Here is a 23,699-nt window from a genome sequence, read left to right on the forward strand (position 1 = left end):
AGGCTGCCACCTCCACAGAAGACATACTGGGGTTTCTCTTACTTGAATCTCATAAGATATGTGATACTCAGAACAGTACTAACCACAGCAAAAAATACAAATTCATTTAAGGGTAAGTACAGTTACTGCATATTTTGCAATTCTAATATAAGCAACTTCTCATGCTCACCGGCTTTCTCAGTGTTAATGTACACGCGCTTAGCAACTGCTTTGTGTGGTGATTAACACAGTATTCATATCAGCAATGGACAGATAAATTATTTTTTTAAATTACATATCCATTCTCTCATTAAAAAAAAGCATTTATGCCAAACAATGACTTTCAGCAGTTTTCTAATCTCATACCAACAGAATTAATTATGACATGATTAAGTCAAAAAAGTATACTCAATGTGTGGCTGCCTTATTACTTACTCTACAAGAATCCAGAATTTTCAAATATGAAAAAAGTCTTAATTATTGTACACTCCTTTCTTTATAGAATTTGTATTTTAACACCAAAAGACAGTCATTATTCTAAACAACTTCAAAAGAAGCATGAAGCTTCTGATTTTCCATTACATGAGGCAGAAATTGCTCTGATCAGAAATTAGACAACTGTGACTCCTTCACTAAGTTGTGACCAAACTTCAACTTCTGGAATACACAAAGCTTGGCAAGAAAGCTCAAGTGCAGGTCTTACAGTGAGGTCTGCAGCACGTGCCTGGCTAGGCTGGCACAAGGAGCGAGGTTAACCAGCTTGTGACAGGATGAGGAAGACAACAAAGCCTGGCAAGTCCTTGTCACCAGCCCTGGCCCACATTCTACCTTCCATTGCAAAAGAAGGATGCATTCTCAACAAAAGACATTTCATAAGACATTAGAAGTAACCTTCAATTCTCCCAAACATTCAGGGAGACAAAATAGGTAGCTGGTACCATGGAGATACCAAGTGGTAACTTTTGGTTTTGGTGTACCCGTTCTTTGGTCAAAAGACTGCTTTGACCTGTAGCTGATAGAATTTGGGGGATATATTTTTTTACAGTAACAGTTTTTGTTTTGAAAATACAACAGCAATAACATCCCCTGCCAGACACATATGCAAAAACACTGCAGAACCTTTCACCTTCACACTACTTAGATACAGGTAAACGAGAACAGTCCCAGTTTTACAGATGACAAACTAAAAACATAAGAGCTTAGTGATTTCTCTTAAACCATACAGGAAGTCGATGAAATGTAGTCAATGAGGACTCAGTTCTTCATTTCCTGTCTTTAATCTGAGCATAATTATCCAATAACATACATTCTATACTCTCAAATTTTTATTATGTTCATGCACTGATCATTACGTTCTCTAATAGCATGGTGCAAGGGCAGCTTACAAATGTTTGTTGCCTCTTTGCTTTCATTGTGGCATGCATCAATGGGAAACAATTTTTTTTTTTTTAAATAAATGATCCTTGGTTTTAGTAACTAAAAATCGTTTCTTATTAAGCACTTGTCTTAGTTTTTGTAGCTGGAGAGAGAAAAATGCTGCAACTGAATCCGTTACATTCTGGTCCAGAGGACAGGACGCCCAACCTAGAGATCAGAATTAAACTGCTCTCTTTTATAAATTGTTTTCAGATAAGTATCAAGACTTAGATGCAATTAGGCTATATCATTAGACTAAAGATTTAAGGCCTGAATGAGAAATGCTATTTAATAGCAATTTAATGAAATTAAATCCTAATAGTGTGAATTTACATCTCTAAAAGCTGATCCCAAGCCCTAATGATGCTAACTATCTGCTAGAACCATCAATGAGACCAGCTTACATGCGTAACCAAACAGGATGATTAGTTCCAAAATTGTTTTAGGTAATTTTATTCTTAAGATATTGATTTCATAAGACACAGGTAGAAAAATTAAAAATGGCCTGTAGTGTTGTTTTTTTTTAAGAGAGGATTTAAAAGGAGGAGATTTTCATTATTGCACATATGCTTCTGAAAGAGAACAGGGAAACCAGCAACCAAATGGCTCCAGACTGATTACTCTTTCATACGCTCAGCAGTTTATTTAAAAGAAATTCCTTTTCATTGAGTGGAAAAAAGAAGTTAGTGTGAAATTCAGCAAAGATAGCTGAATACATAGAGGCTACGTAGGTCCCTGGATTTATTTCAAAGTACTACGAAGAGGCTGAAAAAAATTGCAAAATTTTGTCTTGCACTTTCTATCCTTTCCAAATTAGAAAGGTAACTAGTCATCATGGGATCACCACTCCTATGTCTTCATTCAAAGTCTCAAAAGACATCCTTTCACATTTCTAATACACATTGATATACAGTACACAAGAATAATGTGGAATTACCATGGTTTCAATTTCCTCTGAGGCATATTTATTAGAAAAATGTGTGACTGTGTGTTGGATGACTTGTTAATAAACTCAACAACAAAAAAATCAAAAGATGTCATAATACACCAACATCTAGTCAGTAGTCTGCAATACATGTGGCTCTATATCTTTCCTTACTCCAGGAGAGACACAAAAAAGGCTAGCTTCCTCTAATGCCTGAGCTGAGAGTTGTATTTTATCAGTAAAATGAAATAACTGTAATTTGCTATCAAGACAGGCAAACCATGAATTGCACACACACTTTCTCCAAAGGCAAACCGATTGAAATATATTTTATTCACCACTTCGCTAAACCAGCAGATGATGAGATTTCAAGATAGCAAATGCACTTAGTATTCCAGATGTGAAAAATTCAACTCACATTTTATAAATGGAGGGGAAAAAAAGGCATAACAACACATCCACTTCCCAAAAAAAACAAAACTATTCTGAACAATATTTATAAAAATCAGGATGTAGACATTCAAAGAAATAGAAGCCTTAGCTCTTAGCTAACTTCTTCCCAAAGCCCTTAAAATTAAACTCCACAACACATTAAAATATGCCATTTACCTGGGACACTGGCTTTTCAGAAAAGATTATGAACAATGCACATTGGCTGAGTAAATAGAGCTGGGAAATTATATAGTACCTAGTAACAACAGATCAGATATCAGGATGCGATAAAAAAGAAAGACAGTCTAATGATGTGTGCACAGAGGGAAGGAATGCTAAGAAAATAAAGCACAGATATCCTATTTTGCATGTAACGCAGGACAAATTCTGCGACTGCTACCCCCTCTTACCCACTTTCAGCAGAGTATCTGTGTTAACAGTTCTATTCAGAAGTACTTCTAACAGTACACTAAAAGTAGATCGCTCTGAAAGTAACGCCTCCTATTTATTTCCATGGAAACTACAACAGATGCAAAGAGCTAAAGAACACTATTTGATAGAGCACATTCCCAGCTACATAACACTAGTTTTCAACATAGTCGCTACTATTAGCAGTGCATTTTCACCAGCAGTGAACAAGAGCCTGCATGCCACACTTGTAAAAATCTGCACCAGCAGAAGTGATCTGCTGTCGCTGTCGTCACTGCTGAAAAGCACCACCCACTGCTGCACTGTGCTCACATCCACTGTTTGGTCTCCATAAACATTCAGCAAGTGTCAATGAATGTTAACAGGTGCCATTTTTTCTGCATGGAGGAAACCAATTCCACACCTTTACTTCATATGCACTTCCACATCAGACGCCATTTTGTCAGACTGTTCCTCTGCTGCCATCTGTCGCACAGCAACAAAATGTAATGGAACACTGGTGGGAAGGTTCAACCTCTACTGCTACACCACCAACATACGCCTCTGACGTGGTGGGCCAACACGATCAAATAGGAGGCACTACTTTCAGAACAACCCTTGTAGATGAAGGAGCACAGGTAATTAAGAAAAATCTATGGCTAAAATAGAATTACTTTAGAACTCCATAATATTACTTCATCAAAGCATATACACACAACATTGATGCAATGTGGTTTTACTACCACTGTAGAGAGTTCCATAAGCAGAGACAAAAGACAGGATGGGAACCCTGCCACCTTACATTTTCTGAGAAGACAGGATTAATGTGGCCTTTGAATAGCTAAGAGAACAGCTTTTCCTGGAAAAACGCATTTAGTATTGTTATACATAGATGTAGCCAACATGTTATGCTGTAAAGACTATCTACAGTACCATGATCAGAAAAACATAGTGCATTAGAAAAACAGATGGGGAGAGGCAGAACAGGACTGAGGAGGATTCCACAAGGACATAAGTTCAAAACCATTTTTTTATTTATTAATTACCCATATGTGGTAAACAAGATATGGTTCTCTGAACACGCAGAGGAAAGAAACACCAAAAGCTGTGTACAAAGACTGAGATATTTAGCAACCTAGTCATAAGGTCTGCCAGCAAGCTCTGCTCTGCTACATTGCAGCCAGGCCAAAGCTGGGCTTGCCTTCAATTTGAACTCTCCAGCTGTTGTACTCTCCTACTGAGGGTAGCAAATATTTGAAATAGGAAACTGTGAAGAATATTACCAAAAAGACTCACTGTAGACAGACGTATACACTAAGAGAACACTCAGAACTGAATCTGATGGCCCTTCACATCATCTTTGTTCTCTTCATCAATGGAAAGTGGATTTTTTTCTCATCTATAGAAAGCACTCCTTAAGAGCTATATCCGAAAATCCTGTTGGTTCTTACCTAGCAACTGTAGGTATTTTAAAACTTCAGTGAAAACTGAAGAAAAATATTTGAGCAACTGTATAATTAAGAATTATTCTTTTAATTATTCCTTATCAGTAATTTCTTAACATTCTATCAATTCTCTAGAACACCTTTCACTAGATAATTCAAAAGAGACAACAGAACAATGTATCATTTAATAGGGATAACTAATGCTTGAAAGGCTTCCGCTATCACCTACACAGCAAAAGCTTCAGGCAACATGGATGCAGCTTACTGCTGAACACGAAGCTTACTAGTTTAATACACAAGTCTATAACAAGTTACAAAGGTTCTGGACACCCAAGTGCTGGACTGAGTGAAGAGGGAGTTATGGCTTCTTCAAAGCCAATTCAAAATCAATCAATTCAAAGCCAGTCAAAATCTTACAGTAGAGGAACAAGAGCACTAAGTATTACACCAGAATAAAAGTAAATATGTTCACCTGATCTCGTTGAGCAGGTTCATCAGCTTCTTTAGAATTGACATCTTGAGCAATAAACCAGCAGGCCAGTTAGACATTGAAGGACCTAGCAGTAACCCACCAGGCTCACACATGCCCAAAGCCAGCACTCTGCAGATAAAATCTAATGAGTGCTGAAGAGAAAGGATCACAGCAACTGGATTGCATTGCCAGGAACTTGGTAAACCAAAGTGTACTCATACAAACCTGACATAAAGAGCTCCCACATCACCAGTTTACAATGGCTGGGAGGAGAATGGTGGTTCTCAGGCTAAACCTGAGAAGCACCACCTGGTAGGAAAACTCACTCTGCTCTCCTATGTTAAGAAAACTTAACTGTTTCTTTTAAAGGGGTAAAAATATGCGAGCAGGTATATGAGCACGAAAGTGGGCGCAAGGAAGCAAAAGCTGTAGAAGGGAAAGGCAGAACTGAGCTACAGTTTCAGAAATTATTCCCCATGCATTCATTTGGGCTCTATACATGAGATGATGGAACAAGAAAAAAGTGCACAAAAGAATGCCCTTTATAGCCTTGCAGAAGTGTAAGGGAAACTAAAGGATGAAAAGCGAAGGACAATATCCGCACTGTGCAACTACAGGCCGTGGCCTGCATTTCACCATCATTCAGGAGTAAATGGGATTTGAAACTGAAAAGACAAAAATTAAAGAGGACAAAATAAAAACCATGTCTTCAACTTCTCACCTCTACAGCTCATTCACGTATAGCTGCATCCATCAACCCAATTAAAATAAAATGAAGGACAACTACACATCAAGAATAAAGGGTGGGGAAAAGAACATCTAGACAGAAACAAGCAGTCTCAAAGAACATATATTTTGCTCTGTAATAGCAAACACTACATACACCATTGTCAATAAGCATAACACTTGTTCTTTTAAAATGAGTTTGAAGACCAATGTTTGATATTTGATTACCTGGTTAAAATGAATGTTTTTCTTTAAAGTTTCATTTTATACTGTAAGATTTCTGTGACTGCAAACCACTCTAATGTTTCAGTCCTTAATTTATTGATAAATATTGTCTCAACAGATTGTTCAAAAAAAAGTTACCACACAACAAAAGTAAAGCAGCAAATTTAAATGTTTAGTCCTATTGCTGAGATAGAAACAGGAAAAATCTAACACTGTGAAGCAGCAGCACATTGATCAGTCTCTCCCACTGTCTACGTCCTCCTATGCATTTTAAGTGAAGACCAGTCATTTACAATTTAAAAAGAAAAAAAAATCTATTATCAGATAAAAATATAACATGGGGAACAGCATTTCAAAATTTTAACTATATTCCACTGTTTCCAACAGGAAAATAGCTATTTACCTGTTCTTGTATTTGCTAGTGCAGTTCAAGGTCCCCACACTGTCCTCTGCATTCTGCATAGTTTGGGTCAAACTTCGCAAGGGCTCAACTTTCCTTTGAAATGCTGCCACGCTTGGTCTGTTTAAGAATGAAACCTGCTTGCCCTTAGGGCTTGATAGAGTTAAAGGGCAAAATCCTGGCTCCATTTAAAGTCAGTAGGCAGTTTGCCATTTAATTCAATTGGTCTAGTATTTCACAGGGACCTTACGGGTATACTGAAAAGCTTGTACCCATGTATCTTTCTTTTGCTTGGAGGAATAGCAGCAGTGTGTATTAGATTCTAACAGTAAAGTCTGGTTGGTAACCATAGGACACTGGCTTTTACTTTCAAAGCTCACATCAAGCTCAAAAGCATTAATTCAAAATTATGAGATAAAACTGTAAACGTTGGTTTACCTACACTCTGAGCTTCTAGGTGGCACTCAAAAATTTATTCTAAAATTTAGAAACTACAGTAAAGGCATCTGAGAAAACATTCACTTTCATTCAGTCCAGATGACTTTAAAGAAAAGGATCACAAAAATCACATTTTATTTCACAGCAGGAACACACATGTTATTCAATACTAGCAAAAATATGGTGGTTCCCAGTGCTATACTGCAACTGGCTTGGGAGACATTTGCAGAGACAGCATAGGCAGGATTTTTTAGATGACCCTAACCTCAGCATTCTAAACAGACTATAAGATGTAACCAACAATTCACAGCAGTATTTACGCTTTCATTTTTACTTTCAGAATTGTACCTCTAACAACCTAAGAGGTACAAACTTTCAAAGGAATCATGGGGGAATATGCATTTAGTTTAGATTCTAAAGACTTACTTGTTTTTATTTAACTTTTTGTTTATTCCAAGACTTTCTCCTTGGCTCCACATGGACCCGTTCATAGCACCAAAACATCTGGCTGCTGATTTGAAGTTCAAATCAACCTATGATAGATACCTCTTTGACAAGGAAGATGAGATGACATACAGAACTCCAAAAGAAAAAATACACACATTCCTCAAAGAGTAATTACTCCACTAATACAGAGTTAGATAATTTTATTCAATTTATGCTGGGTGCAAATCTGTAGAGATTTTATAAAAGTAATTAGTCAGCTAAGAGTAGAGACAATTCAGAAATTGTAACTGTCGTGCATGGTTCTTGATTTTTTTCAAAAAAAATCTACTTATATAAAAATGAATGATACTATTACTTACCTACTTATAAAACAAGATTCAAATGGTTCTCATACAAGTCATACAAAATTACTCTTACAGGACTACACAGTTAAACTGTGGAAAAACCCAAATAACTGCAAGGTTTTACTTCTCACACTCAAGTAAAACAACAGTAGGCATAAGTGATGGATACCAAGATGTGCAGATTTCTAGGCCTTATTTTTTTTCCCCCAATTCCTTTATATAAATAATAATCTGTTTTGAAGTTAAAAATACTCCTCCTCCTCTCAGCTAATGCATCTGGGTATTCTTATATCCATCTTTAGAAGTTTGGAAATAAATGCAGAGGGTAACTGATTTTGCATGTCTGTTTTCCACTGTCAACATTCTGGCATAATATTAAAGACCAACTTGGTAAAGACAAGGGGAGAATAATTATGTTATGCACCGTTTTCTCATTTTCAATTGGAAATTAAATTAGTAATCATTGTTCAGAAGATTTGTTAGTACCATAAACTTGGCCTCGCCCCCAACACTTTAAAAATTAGGAGTAATAAAACTTCTATCTAAACTCAAATATGCTGTGGGATTTGTACATTCGTAAGATCCATTTTCCATTTATTTTCATCATGTCAAAAGAAAATATATTCCAACACTTGAACTATGGAAGTGCAATCTGGCAAAACCTGATAGTTCAAAAAAAAAAATAGATAGAGAATGCCAATTAATGCAATTACTCACAGAAAAGATATGAGGATGAGTACCTACCAGTTCAGGTTCAAACACACATCAGAAGCACCAGTGTTAAAAAAATAAAAAAAACCCTTGCACTCTCTATGCTGAGTAGCACTATTAAATTCAGATGCAGGGTTCTGTTTAGGTTGGACAGGCCCCAACAGTAGAACAAAGTCAGTCTGTCTTAGTACCATAACCAAATTCTACAAGTTAACAGCTTTTCATGAAAAGCTGCCATTTCAAAATGTCAATCAAATCTGAATATAAGTGGGAACTCCTGCAGAAATAACCAGCTGCAGGTTTGAAAAACATTTTTCACTGAAAGTGGAAACACAAAAGATGTTTGAATGAGATCTCTTTTCATTCCTGTAACAGTAGACGGTCATTTTCACAACATCAAGGACAAAAACACAAGACAAAATTGCAAATAACGTCTTGAAAGAACCATTTGCAGGGGTGATGAATGATTCAAGTTACAAATGACAGAGTTATTGGCAAATGGAAACTCATTAATATGAAAAAGCTTCTCTTACTAGACTATAGCTTGACTCCACTTTTTTTTTATTGCATCTGAATGATTAGGTTGCACATATTTATTTCAATTTGTTTAATGCTCACTTTCTCACCTTGAGGCAGCAGCTTGCACCATGAACATCGAACTTGCAACAAAAGTGGTATGTCTATGCTGTTGTGTGTGTTTATTAAACAAAATATTTTTCAGTTAATCAAAACAAAAATTCTAACAGAATGAAGTTAAAATTTATATTCTATCCACTGATCCACTAGTTTTCTCATTCAGTTCTGTACATTTAAATGTGTTTTTACTCAGTAAACAAGGGGAAAATATTATTTACACAAGCATATACTGTAATGGAACATAAGCTTGGTAATAACACTTTGGATACATTCTCTTTTTTAAAGGATATACCAGGAACAAAGTTATTTTTCCTAATCTCTGAAAAATGTACACTGTCTCTGAAAATTAATTGCCACCTAAATACCAGCTTCGTCCATTTTTTCATATAACAGACCGATGCAATCACTGATGTATTTCACAAATCTCTACCTTTGTTGCTGGGAAATAGATTCATCAATTAAGGGAGCCCTGCTGATTACCTATACTGGTGGTATTCCTGCCCTAAGAAAGCTTTGAACACCCATACTATAAAATCAGCATTCATCACACAGTTCTCAGCATAAACATATACGTAAGTGAATACATTGCATGGCACATGAACACCTTAGTATGTCTCACAGTTTAGAGTATTAGTGTAGATATTCTGCTTCATGCATATTTGCCTCCTTCCCAGTGTGACTATCACTGGTGATGATTGTCATGTGAATGGTATAACATTAACTCTTTTGAGTGATGACACTCAAGTTACGCTTCTCAGTGAAAGGAAAACACACTTATGAAGTGACATAAAATTTGCAAATCGCAACAAGAAATTAGCATAGATGTATTAAATAATTCAGCAAATAGGAATTAAAGTTGGATGAGTAACGGAAGTTTGAAACTAACAGATATGAACCTTCAGCAGCATTCACTGAAAACTAAGATGCTGCACAGCATTACATTCAAACTCATCACTACAACGTTGGTGTACTGAGATATTAGTCACATCACCTGGTTTCACACTATAGCACTGTTTTCTATAGCATACCAATATCTTGTGATATCTAAATCCTTAATCTTTATATTACATCAAGCTGCATTTCTTTAGCTGCAGGTTGCAGTAGAGCACCAAAGTTACCTGAGAAGTTTCTGTTACACTCAAGTCTCACTTCAGTAGAATTAGAGCAGAAGTTTATCAGTAAGGCTTGCAACAAGAAAACAAGAAATATAGGGAGAATTTTCATTGCTAGTTGTTGTTCCTATTAATTTGTACTGCCAGCTTTTGCTTCCAAGTAAGCTGCAGCGTATAACGTCTACTCAAGTTTTCAGGGACAAATAATTAGCTGTATGAATAAACAGTCAAAGTAAGATTAAGTCAGCCAGATAATGTTGCTACCAAGCTATTCAAAAATTGAGACAGAAAAAAAAATGGAAAGGAGGAAAGAAAAGCTGTGCCAAGCCTACTGCCTTAGTAAGCAGAGTACTTTTTGAACATTCTCAAAAGCATAAGGATTTCCTATTTACTTCAGGAAACAGCTTACAAGTCAAAACGTACTGGAGGGTTTTTTATTTTGTTAGGAGCTGCCAACTGTTAGTTAAGATTACTATTCATTTTACAGGAGTGTTAAGAATGCAAATGGTTAACAGCAGTATAAACTATATACTTGGTTTAAGTTTGAATGTCTAAAACTATTACACACTGCATTCATCTGCATTCCCTGTTTATGGGAATGAAATATGTAGTCATTTGAAGTCCACAATATGTATACTGTGTTTGTAATAACTGCAGATTTTACAAGCACATTATTCTTTCCATTAGGATTAAAACCTCACCGAATAGCAATTTGTGAAAGAATTCTAGCAGGGCCCTGAGCCCAGAACTCTGACCTCTGATGAGATGCTTGGCAGCAACAAACTCTAGGTCTAAGCAAAACATCTGGTTTGAGTTAGACTTCCTGAAAAAATAGCCCCTGTACTGGGGAAACTGGTATTCACTCAGCTTTGTCTATACACTTTGACTGACTTCAACGCTGCTGCAGGAAAAAAAAAAAAGCTTTGCCAGAATGCATGTCAATCACTGTAGACTTCTTGGTGGCCTCCAAAGAGCCAGGCACTTACATTAAGAGACACTTTTCTTGCTTCTTGCGCTTTTTCCTATTGTACTTCATAGCAGTGTTTGTTTCAGAATTAGTGCCAACTCTGAATTATCTAATCCAAAACTACAGTCAAGCTCAAAATATAAATTTTGCCTGAAATAGTTTCCGCAGACTTTTTTTTTTCCCAAACAATAATTATTTTAACTTCATTTTTCTTGCAAATTTAGATAATCACTGTCATCATGAAATGAATGGGAATATTCCCGGAAGAAATACAAACTTAAACCGCCAAGAAATTGGTAAGAACAGCAAGAGCTTTTGATTGGCTCCCCAAACATTTTCTGCGTACATTTCATAGACAATAGTAATACAGACGGGTAAGTGTAATAAGAATGCTGATATACTGGGGCAGGGTATGCTGAGACTATTGCTGTGCATGACCACCACAAGCTCCAGTGAGGAAGGATGAGGAAAGGACAGAGCTCACTTCTCCTTTTCCTGAGATGAAAGATGCACTGTATCACAGAATAGGTGAAAACGAAGAAATGAACAACTCCTGCAGGCTCAGTAAAAACTGCATTTTGTTAAAACCGATAGCCTGGGTAGCAAACATCTAAGCAAACAGCTCAGAGCAGAGAGCAGGATGCAAATTCCATTACACACAATGGGAAGTAAAAGGCAAAACACTGTTTGCTACACTCACAGGAGATATTGTTTTTAAATATCGTTGCAAAACTTCTGTTTTGTGAAATATTTAAACCATAATAATGAACCAGCATCAATACCTACTAAGACCTGTTAAACTAACAGATACAGGATGGCATTAGTTGTCTTATACTGAAGTAAGAAACTCAAAAATATTTGAATTTCAAAGTAACAGATAGCAAATTTAATGGAGAGCTCTGCCAACACAGCAGCTGATGATGCATAACATGCATGTACACAAGAGATGTGTAATACGATTGTAACCACACAAAGCTGAATTCACCTTCACTAGTAATAAGATGTAATTCTACCAGCATAAGTCTTTTCTGTACGTTCTCTATTGCCTACCTTTATAAAAAAGGAATAATTTGGTGAGAAAAAGCATCTGAAAAAACATTTTCTTCCATCTGCTCTACTTTACACAAGTCTGCCACATTACTGTATATTGTCAGTGTGCTCATAGTTTATTTACTTCCTTTGACTGCTAATGCAATAATATTTTTATGTCTGATTTGACAGTAATTCCACACTGGAATTAAATGACAATTTTTACTTTTCACACCCCAAATTCCAAATTAAACACCACAGACATGATCCCCTGCATTCAAGCAAGATGCAGCCACCAACCCACAGAGGCACATTTATGAAATAAGCCTTGCTTGTTTGAACTGCAACACTGCTGTCACTGGAGTTTCATCCAGGAGACATAAGTAAATAAAAATAAACTGAAGTAATAAACACCATGTTTTATGGAGTTGTGCATGCACACAAACAGAATTCCTCCAGGCAAACTTAAAAGATCAGACTTAAAAGCTGCCTCTCTCATTGTGGAAGACTCCTGGCCTGGGCTACTCAGAGGCCCTTGGGCAGGCCCAGCAGCTCAAGAGGACTCGTTCCACCTCAGCACTGCAATGTGTCCTGCCACTAGGCCACTGCATGTGGCAAAATGGAGCCATGTTCCCAATTAAGTCAGTGTAGAGATTGCCCAGTTCAATGGGAATAATGAATCCCCAGATAAAGTCTCAAGCAGCAGTAGGTATGCTTTAAAAAACTTCCTTCTAGCATGAAGCTTGGCAGTATGTATTGTCTTGCAAACTGTTATGTCCTCTGAGAACCTCGTATCCAACTACTGATAGTGTTCCAGTGGCCATGTTATTCACATATCTGGAGTGGAACTGTTTATTTACTTATTTTTGAGGAAATAGCATACATTTGTCCATAGACTTTCAGATTTTGGAAGACTGAACATAATTTTAGAATCATCATCATCAGCTGGCTGACAGCGATAAAGACAACATTCACTTTAAATAACCCTGAATTATGTACAGTTGAGTAAATTTGAATTTGTTTTGCTTTAAGGTCTTCCAAAGTTGAGGCCAACATGCTGAACAAAAATATTAAACTATCTATAACCCTATGTCAACATATGATGCTACTGGGAATGGTAAGTGAATTAATTTTCCAAGGAAAATTAATTACTTATGACTTACAGTTGTAAAAGCAAACAACGTAACTCTGGATTAGGACACATTTAATTTCTGTTTGGAGTAGTGATTAAATTAATTTCATATAATTCATGGTATGTAATGGAAAGCAGAACAAAGATGAAATCTTAGACAATGACTGACATAGAAAAAAGTGTATATTTATGTTCGTGATCCAAAAATAAAGGTCACAGATATTAATCACCGTCTAGCAAAACATGATTTTAGTTTCTAAAGTGATGACTTTTTTCAAAACTGTTTGTTAAAAAAGTGTTATTAGCAAGATAAAATCTAAAAAGCAACAAATTAAAAACAGAGCAATTTTGCATTTTATAATGTCTCAGTGAAAATGAAGTTCAATTTTCAGTGACATCAACTGAATGACAATAACAGTCACAGGATTATTTTGAGGAACAACAAAACTAAATTTATTTTACACTAATTTGAATTCATATTAGTTTAAGGAAAAATTGAATAATTTGATCACAGATCCAATATGCAAACAAATACATGCATTAGCACCACACTACAACTTCAACCTTAATTGTAGGATTTTTATCAGTTATTGGCATTTTCTAATAAACAGTTAATGTGAAAAATAAATCTGTAGCTCAATGAAAATAGGAAAGAGTTCTTGCTGCATTCCATAATTTCATATTTGTTCAAACAAAGAAACAAGATTATTTTTCATGTATTTCAGTATGAAACATACCGGTTCTTAGTTTACATATTTATCACAAAAAACACACATATTAACCAACAGTTTACAAGTTTAGATTCATCAGAATTTTATATTCATCAAAATTCTAAAGGTCATTTTTTGTGTCCTTCTGAAAGCAAATACTAATTTATTGCTGATTTCAGTTTTTCCGGATATCAAGTCAACAGCTGCTGTGCCATGAACTAAATTGGAATCACTCATAGTATGATAATATTAGTATTTTTTCCTTATGTGCCAAATGAATATACTGTTAATTCATAAAACCAAAACAACAGATGCAACACAACCGTTCATTGCAAATAGTAACTATGGAATTCCACTAACGAAGAATAGTCACATTCAAAATGTTTAAATTGAACCCACACTCATTCAAAGCAAGCGATTCACACCTTGACTGCCACTTTTACCTGCCTTTCATCAACAGGGAGATGCTTTCACTACAGCCATAGTTTAATAAATTTTATCATTATAATATTTAAATTAAAATTTGACTAGAATTTATAAAGGATGAAAATACCTTGTATAAAGGATTAATGTTTGGACTCAAAATGCAAGTTCTATGAATATTACAAATATTACACCAAGGATATCGATAATGCCAGAGCAACCTCTAGTGTACTGACTATTTTTTACCACAGTATTTTCAAGAATGCTTTAAAAACTGTAAAGACGTTGTGAAAATCTAAATCAAACCTAGATGAAAGGAATTGAAAAATTATTCCTTGATAAAATTGTATATTTTTTACTCAAGGATATTAAACACTTTAAATGTATACAGAAAACTCAGTGTCATCTCACACATTTAGGAAACCATTCAGTCAAGACACTTTTGAAAAAAGATAGGCTTTATTGCCCTGTTTTATTTCAGCCTTCAGACAATTAAGAGTTTCCAAACTGATGCACAGATGAGCCACGCTGAGACGATTTGCTGAATCCCAGTCTTGCAACTCACATTTTGCTCCTCTTTCCACTTGGCTTCTGGACCAGAACAGAGTCTTGTAGGAGTTTAAATCACCCTGTTGGCTCATAACTGATATAGCCTCTATTTGAACTAGCTCTGCCCAAGCACACTTACGGAAAGGCAATTCCATCTGAAATATTAAACAGCCTTGCACAGAGGGTACTCTATACCTGAGGAATTCTGCCCAGGAGCTCATATCTACTTCTTTCATGGAAGTAAACAACTTTTTCACCTATTTTACGGGAAACTATAGCATGCATAATTTTAATACAATCAAGCGTGCAAATCATGTGAGGAAGTTTTCACCAGGTCTGTTTTCATACGGTGACAAAAAACTTCCTAATAAGCTTCTACCAGAATTGGTAATTAAGCAATCAGAAACAAACTGACAAGTGAGGGCAAACCTGTCAAACAGCTGTTTCGTATCAGCAGGCTTAGGTTATTCCAGCTCCATATAGCAACATGTTTTCCAAAACTTTCCTACTTTTGTTAAAATCTCAAAAGCTCTGTAAAAATACACATATGCAGACACAACATTAAATAGCAGCAATGCAAGATGGGCATTATTAAAGTCCAAAATTTACCTGCTTACAAGGGCACATCTCTGACAGTTTTCACATGCTCTCTAGTATGCATTTTTGTGACAGCAGTGAAAAATAAATGCAATCCATTGGCAGCTTCATGAGTGACATGTGCAGATGCAGTGATACTGCTGTGCTCTTGCACTCTTTGTAAATACACAAGCACAATTTTACTTCATTTCCTTAAAGGGACAGTATCGCACCTCACTGAGCTGGAATGTTTCCTAACGGACGCCAGGAATTATCAAATCATTAATAACAAATGCCATCTTTTTTCTATATTTTTTTCTTTTACTTCATTATAACCAGCCATAACAGACTATCTAACGATTACTGTGTTATTGCCATGCTGTTTGCCAACACAGAGAATAGACCACAAGGAAAGAGACTGCCAAGTTATGGGGGTATAAACAATACCCAGAAGTCAGCAAAACCATTTCTGAAGATTGGTTTAAATTATGCAAATCTGTCAGAGGTGTTAACTTTTTTAGAAAGGAACCTATTTCACTGAGCTGAAGAAACATCCAAAAACCATTACAGACTGCTCGCCTCTTTCTTGAGGAAGCTGTCTGCAGAGATTTTCTTCGCACAGATGTTAGATGGCTTAATACACAGAAATTTACTCTTCAAAATGAAAAGCACATTATTCGCCCTCAAAGCAGTGTTGGGCAAGAACATGTACGATTTTTGCTTAGTTTCCTTACAGAGCTAATACTTTACTTCTACTACACTATAATTAAGAGATCTTGCAGCCAGCAAATTGATGGTCTGCAAAACTTAGCTGAAGGTTGGATAACTAATCCCAGCAAAAGGATTCCGTAATTTCCCATGCATTAGAGTTCCTGAACTGAGCACAAATCTGTGTTCCTATTCATTACTTTGCACACCTCTTCCCTACTGACATTTTTTTGCCCGCCTTTTATGAGATTTTATGAGAAAAACCACCACACTCAAAGTTTTTTTTGTACACTTTAGAACTTGGAAGAGCCTTCCCCCCCCCCCCTCCACCCACCCTTTTCCTCAAATTTCAGAGCAACTCTTTTTAAAAAAAATAATAAATTGTGAGAATAGCCCTCTTTGCAGGAGACCAGGGTTCAGGAGAGTGATTGAAGTTTCTTTTATTGAGAAGTAGAGCTAAGATCATTCTTGTGCAATACTATCCCACTTGCCCATCTTTAAAGTCACAGTGAATTTGTTCAGAGATGAGACCTAGTAGAAGAATTAACTGGGCAAATCTGTGCTTTTTTGTCTTTTTAAATAATGGCAACATACCCTCTAGTCTACACTGCTTATCAGAATAAGCCTCTTTCTCGCCCAATACCCTACAGTTGCAGACAGAATCCAACCCACCAACAAATTTCATGTTTTAAGTTTTCTCACCTTGAAGTACATTTGCAGTTAACCAGTTGTCATTAGCTGCCCAGAAGGTGTGATAACAATAACAACAATAAGTAACATACATAGAACTAAACATTGGTATACAGAGACAACTACCGTTCAAGCAAAGTTCTCTTCATGCAGACATTTCAACTGAAGTACAAAAAATCATAAACAAGCACACAAAACTGGCTATGTCATAGCAGATCCAGTTTTGTGCCTAGCTGCATGTATAAATTCAGTGCAGTAATAGAGAAAGAATGCTGAAGCATTTTGTAGACAGGCTGTTCAGCTTGGTGTTGAAAACTGAAATCTATAGTTCCAACCAGCAAATAACATTCCTGCTGAACGGAGTTTTCCACAGGAGTTACATGAATCACACAGTATAAAAAGCACTGTTCACCTAATAAATAAGACATCCTGTTTTCTTAAATGCAAAAAAATTAAGTTGCAAACCAACAGAAATCTGTTTTGATAAGCTTAATAAGGCAAGTTCAATTTTAAGGTTGTTTTGACAATCACACCTCAGAGATTAAAAAATCCACTCTCTTGCACATCATATATCATCATATTCTCACGTCACACAAGTGATTCTCCTTTGCTACCCAAGTAATACACCTAACAATTCATATACCCTGTGGGTCAATTAATCCAAAAAATAAAAAAGGGAAATCAAGTTCTTAAATACTCAGTAAAAAATCTACATATCTGATTGAAGGAACAGCCTTCTCCAGTAGTTTGGACCACATTATTTAAAATGTAGACTGCTCCAGAAGTAAAGTCTCCTATTAGTTTCCATGGAAACTACAACAGATACAAAGAACACAAGAACACTATTTGATAAAGCACAAAACACAACATAGTCATCACCACTAGCTGTGCATTTTCATCAGCAGTGAACAAGATCCTGCATGCTGCACTTGTAAAAATCTACACCAGTGAGGGTAAATCACTGTCACTGTCACCACTGCTGAAATGCACCACCCACCGCATCACTGTGCTCACATCCACTGTTTGGTCACCACATACATTCAGCAAGCATCAATGAATGTCAGAATGGAGGAATTCCATGACACACCTTTGCTTCATACACACTTCAATATTAGATGCCATTTTTTTAGACTGTTTCCCCGCTGCCATCTGTCGCACAGCAACAAAATGTAACAAAATATTGTTGGGAAGGTTCAACCTCCACTGCTGTACCACCAACACCCGCCTCTGACGCTGTAGGCCAATGTGATCAAACAGGAGACATTACTTTCAGAGCGGCCTTGATAAAAGCATAATATGCAAAGTATTAATAATCAAAATCAGATATCAATAAATATGTCTCCTGTTTTTCACCATCAAAATTCTGTATATATTTAAAAAAAATGAAGGTGAAGCTTTTCTTAAATTGTACATCAATTTTTTTTTGTGATGGCCAGTGTTAAGACAATGAGTATGCTTGATTGTACTCATCAGATACTTCACAACTTTCTTTTTGTTAGCAGTTTCTTATTTAAATACCAATTTTTCAAGTTTTTTCTCTTAGAGACACAATACAACAACGTTTAAGTTAGTTACCCAAAACATTGAGATCAATTGTAAAGAAATACATCTAATGATTAAGTTTGCCCAAGCCTCAGAATAACTTAAATAAAGCCAACAAGTTACCTCTGCTAGAATTTTGTAAGAATAGGCTGACAAATGTCTGCAATGCAAGGCACAAGTCAGCCTTTCCGGCAGAAGACAGCAAATGGAAATAATGCATGTTTTGCTATAGTTTACCTCTCAGGTATCTCCAAAATTATTAAATATTAAGCATAAAATATATGTAATAAATACATTGCCTCCAGTAAATATTTCTTTCATGATGAGAGTGCAGAATGGTAATAAAATTTGAAACGATGCTACTGTCAAGAATTAGGCTAATGCTCCAATTTTTTAATACCCGATCTGTCACCACAGGCAATGACTGCAGGTTTAAAAAGACTTGTCAGATGCAATGCCACGGACATATTTTGAGGGAAGAAGATTAAACAGCGTAACAAAACGAAAGGGCTGTCCTCAGTTTAAGCCACATGGAAGACAGGCCAGTAATGTTCTTGCAGCACTGTGCACCAGTTTTGCGTCATCTCGGAGCTGGCAAAGAAAGACATGCAGGGACAGTCTGCAAAAAAAGCTGCTTCCTAAATTACTGAAGGTCCCACTGCAACAAGATAGCAATGGGAGAGAAAGTGTTCTACACAGTCTCATAGGAGAAAGGAACAAAATCCCTTCCTTTCCAACAGACACTGAGATATTACTTCAGTTGAATGCCTCACTGTTAACTACACCCACCATACCATAATTAAGATACAACCAAGCCTATTAAATAAAATGCATATCTGATTAAAAGTGTTCCTTAAATCGCATTGCCATTTAATGCAATGTGCCCATCCTCTGGGGGAAAAAAAACACAATTAAATGACTATCAAATTTCACCTGAAATAATAAAATGTCATACAGATAATCGAATACAAAAACTAATACACTTCAATAACAAGAGGAACTTCAGGCGGGAAAAAGATGAGAGGGACAGAAAAGGCATTTCCGAAGTTTTAACTCTGATTGTTAGTTATTCGAATTAGGCTTTATGAAATTCTCTTGTGATCAGGAACCTCCAGAAATGTAAAGAGAACAAACAAGAACTAGCTCAAGTTTTTTTTTTTTTTTCTTTCCTCTCCCTGAGAGCCACTGCTTAAGATGTATCCGTTGTAAATTTTATTTCTTTGACAAAAAGTGTTCCAGCTACATCTGGACTCAATGCACTTTGGAGGTTACAAGGCTGCATATATTATATCTTACATTCTTCTGGAACGGTAATCCTCCAAATGTGTTAAATGGTAATTATGCTACCACATTCAAAAATATATCATGATGAGGGTTTTGCACTATAAGGACCTATAAATATGACTTCACATTTCAAAATCAGAGATATAACACATTTGTTAAAAGTTATAACTTGTCAAACATTTTTATTCTTCAACACATACCAAATATTGTATTCCTAGATGAGCTCCACTGCCATGACTCTATTTTCCCTGCTGAGGTTACTGTTTTTCTAGCATCCAAGAATTTTGCATATCAAATCAAAAGCAAAGGACAAGCCAAACTTAATCTCATCTCTCAGCATTCTTTTTCCTTTCTCTGTATTATAATATGCATTCTTATTTTGACTTTTAAAAGCTTCACTAATTTAATTCCCCTTTTACCTGAGGTTATTTTGTTTCTACTAGAGAACAGTGAACACAGTGCTTATCCCAGTGGTGGTTTATTCTCCTATGAAAAGTCCGTTTTCTGTTTGAGAGGAAGCATTTTGTTATTGTTGTTTGTTTTGTTTTCCTTTAGGATTCTTCTATTTTTTAATCCATTTTCTTTCCTCTGGAATTCAATTCCCTATCCACAGCCTTTGCAAAGCAGCTTTGTTCTCAGCTCTTATCTACACCATCCAAGCACATAACAATTGCCATGGTGATTCATCAGCCAAAATTCAGTTTGCAGTACAACAAAGTCTTGAGCCACTAACTGCTTCACTCATAGGAATTAAGCTTTGAACTGAGACTGAAAGGTGACAAGGCAAACATATTCTGCATAAGGCAGGGCCTGGGCATCATCCTCATGTTTGACTACAGAAGAAATCATACTAATATGGCCTGAAGGTGATAAATTAATTTTGGCTAGGTTCCTGTCTAAGAGGAAAAAACGATTTTCCTAATGAGATAAAGATGAAAGAAGACAAGGACCTTTAGGCAACTGGAATTTTGGACTGAGAGAAACCATAATAAATCAGGTGATTCTTCTCTTTAAGAAAGTACCCGTTAAGAGATCAGGGGTCTGTTTATTTTTTTTTTCCTGACAAACCAAATTTTCTCAGCAGTTATAAACTCAGATTCATAACTTAAAAGGAGAATAAAATCAGGTATTCATGTACAGACTTCAATTAATTTTAGATATCCAAAAAAAGTAAATATAAATCACAACTAACCAGGCTCAATTTCCAGAGATCTGCTGCTACCTGGAAACTCAGATTAAAGTATTCGTACCCAAACTAGCAAATTTGCTTGGAAAGCTTCTCTAGCAAGACAAGAAAACATCAGTGTTCACACAGGCACATGAAGAGGCACTAATAGTACCAAGAGACCAAGAGGTGGGAGGGAAGCAGTGACTACAAAAGGCTTGACTCCTTCACAGAGCACTTACACAAGGAGGGGGGGGCTCTGCTGAACATACACAGCTATCCTGCGTCACAGTTTGTGAATATCCCATTAGAAAAGCTACAGTCTATGTCACCTAGGTTCTTCATAACCCATCTCTTACTTCAAGTTCAGGGAATAAACTCTCAGAAAAGATAGCAAAATTCATGTCTCTTGGCTACTACCTTTCAAACAGTAGAGTAGTTTGGGGCCTCTCTCTTAAGCTGATAGAAAGGCCATATCCATTTGGTGAGAGTACCAAAAAATGGCAAGACCACTACTTCAGGGAGCCAACATTTTGGTTCATGTACAGTAAGTGTGCAACCATTTCCCAAGAAATCACATTTTTGATTGTGCTACAAGGCTTACACAGCGCTCAACCTCAACTTGCCTCTGTCTGAGGAGAAAAAGCTGATTGAGCACAGGGCTAAGCACTCTCTGTCCTTCAGCACAAGAACATCCAAATCTAAATTTGTCCAACTTCTATATATCAACTTCAGAATGTTTAAGAAAGGAGATGTCATATGCAAATACTAAGTTTACAGTTACAGTGGACCAATAAAGTAACTTTCCCCGTGAAAAGATGGTTACATTTTTGATCTAGACTGTACATTTCATATTTTATCACAGAAATTAATACAAAGTCGTAGCTAGCAAATAGGCTATTAAAGTACAGTAAAGTCTTCTGTATAACATCAAATTCTGTACCTAACATACTCTTTATCTGGAGGAGTCTATCAGCTTTTAATCTGGGATTCTCCATAGGATAAAATAGCCTTTTTCACGCCTGGCATCTGAGATGCAACAACTGTTCTTTCTGAAGGAGAGCAAGCCATAATAGTTCAATTCCTCTTATCTTCACATTGTATTGTTTATTTGAGCAAATATCTTATGACTTCTGCAGTGACAGTTAAAAATCTTGATGAGGTTATATTTTTCTCAGGGAATTCATCCAAACCATGACAAGACTTAAAAGTACAGTTAGGGAGGGAAGAACAACTTTAGGGAATTTAACCTTACCAGGCTTTTAAAGATAACTACTTCAAAATTTTCATATAACCATTTTGGACATGAACAAATAATATAGTTAGATGTTCATTTGTAAAACACCACCAGTGGATCAAGAAGCTTCAGGAAAGAGCCAGGAACATGGTACTTATCCTGTTACAGTCTCAAGTAAATCACACAGGCTTCAGTAGTGAATAGCCACTAAAATACAGTTATTGCAACAATGCTCCCCAAAACATACAATTATCATCAACACCATGCCTTTTTGCTTTCAATATATGCTTGTACAAGTTGCACATGGGTCACAGTAGATAGTGTATATCTAAATCAATACCTTCTAGCCAAGAAATTAAAATTAGGAGCACTCAGGAATTAACAGTATATACTTCAAAGAGCAAAGTATTTGATTTCTGAATTGATTTTTTTTAAACTTTGTTAAAAAATAACCAATTTCTACTCAAAGGGCTTCTATTAGGACATCACATTTCAAGTTTTTTTTTTTTTTTTTTTAAAAAAAAAGAACATCACAAACTTAAAGTTAAAGAACTCTTCAGAATTTCAACCTTTGTATCTAACTTTCCTCAAAAGCTATGGTATATTTCATACTGAAAGATTAATGACATTAGCTAATTTTACTGCTACATTTCACAGTTCGCAAGGAACATGAATGCATAAAATGTAGTCTGTGGCAATACAAGTACACCTTGCAAAAACAGCACTGAGTGCAACTTATACCAAAAGAAACTGTTGACCTCAGTTCTTTCTAAAAAAAACAATAATACAATAATCCATTATACACACCTCTTCAAAACTTGTCACATCACTTTTAGCAGTGACAGTAAATGATTCTAGTCTCCTAATTGCAGCCTACCCCATTAACACTCACACACCAATCCAAAAAGTTACAGTATTCTCAATTTTGAATTCCACTTCAGTCTTTCGAATTTGCTTACATTCTATACTCTCGAAAATACAGATAAACACATGCTAAAGTTTCTATTTTTTAAAACTTTTCTATTTGCTTGGAATCAAGTATGCACATAAATGTTTCCCTGCACTGATGTTAATATATTAGAAAATGACAATGTCGCATGCACCACTTCTCAATGCCATTCCCTTTGTAAATACACTCTGAAGCTACCTATGATTCTTCCCAGAAATAACCTACAAGGATGTAAAAAAAAACCTATGAGTTGCCAAACCTTTTCCAGACCAACTTTAGTAATTGCAAAACTTCAAAACAAATGTTTTTATTATAAACTTCTAAGAAATGTATCGAATAGCACAAATTAATGGCTTCTAAATGGAGGATCGATGTCTCATTGTATTTTACACAAAGAGCTAAAGCCCCATTGCTGTAACAATGCAAAAAAACGGTTTTACATATCAAATTACTTGTCTGATTTGACGTTTTTAATAGACTATAAATCTGGCTACAGCCATTTCTGAGTCTCAATCACAATCGTTAAAACTAGAGATTAGAGAAGAGGTATTTTTTGGCTTTTTCAAAAGCATTTTATCACCATTTCACAAATTCTACAAATATCTCTTAAAGGACACATAGC

The 23,699-nt window shown here is 36.0% G+C and overlaps 1 protein-coding gene across 3 annotated transcripts in view; it reads right to left on the bottom strand.

The window, feature by feature from the left end:
* The window catches only part of SRBD1 (S1 RNA binding domain 1), a 123,616-nt gene that overhangs the window by 26,399 nt on the left and 73,518 nt on the right, over window positions 1-23,699 (bottom strand). The window lies entirely within an intron of this gene.

Source organism: Numida meleagris, chromosome 3 (assembly GCF_002078875.1).
Source record: "Numida meleagris isolate 19003 breed g44 Domestic line chromosome 3, NumMel1.0, whole genome shotgun sequence".
In the NCBI taxonomy this organism is placed as follows: Eukaryota; Metazoa; Chordata; class Aves; order Galliformes; family Numididae; genus Numida; species Numida meleagris.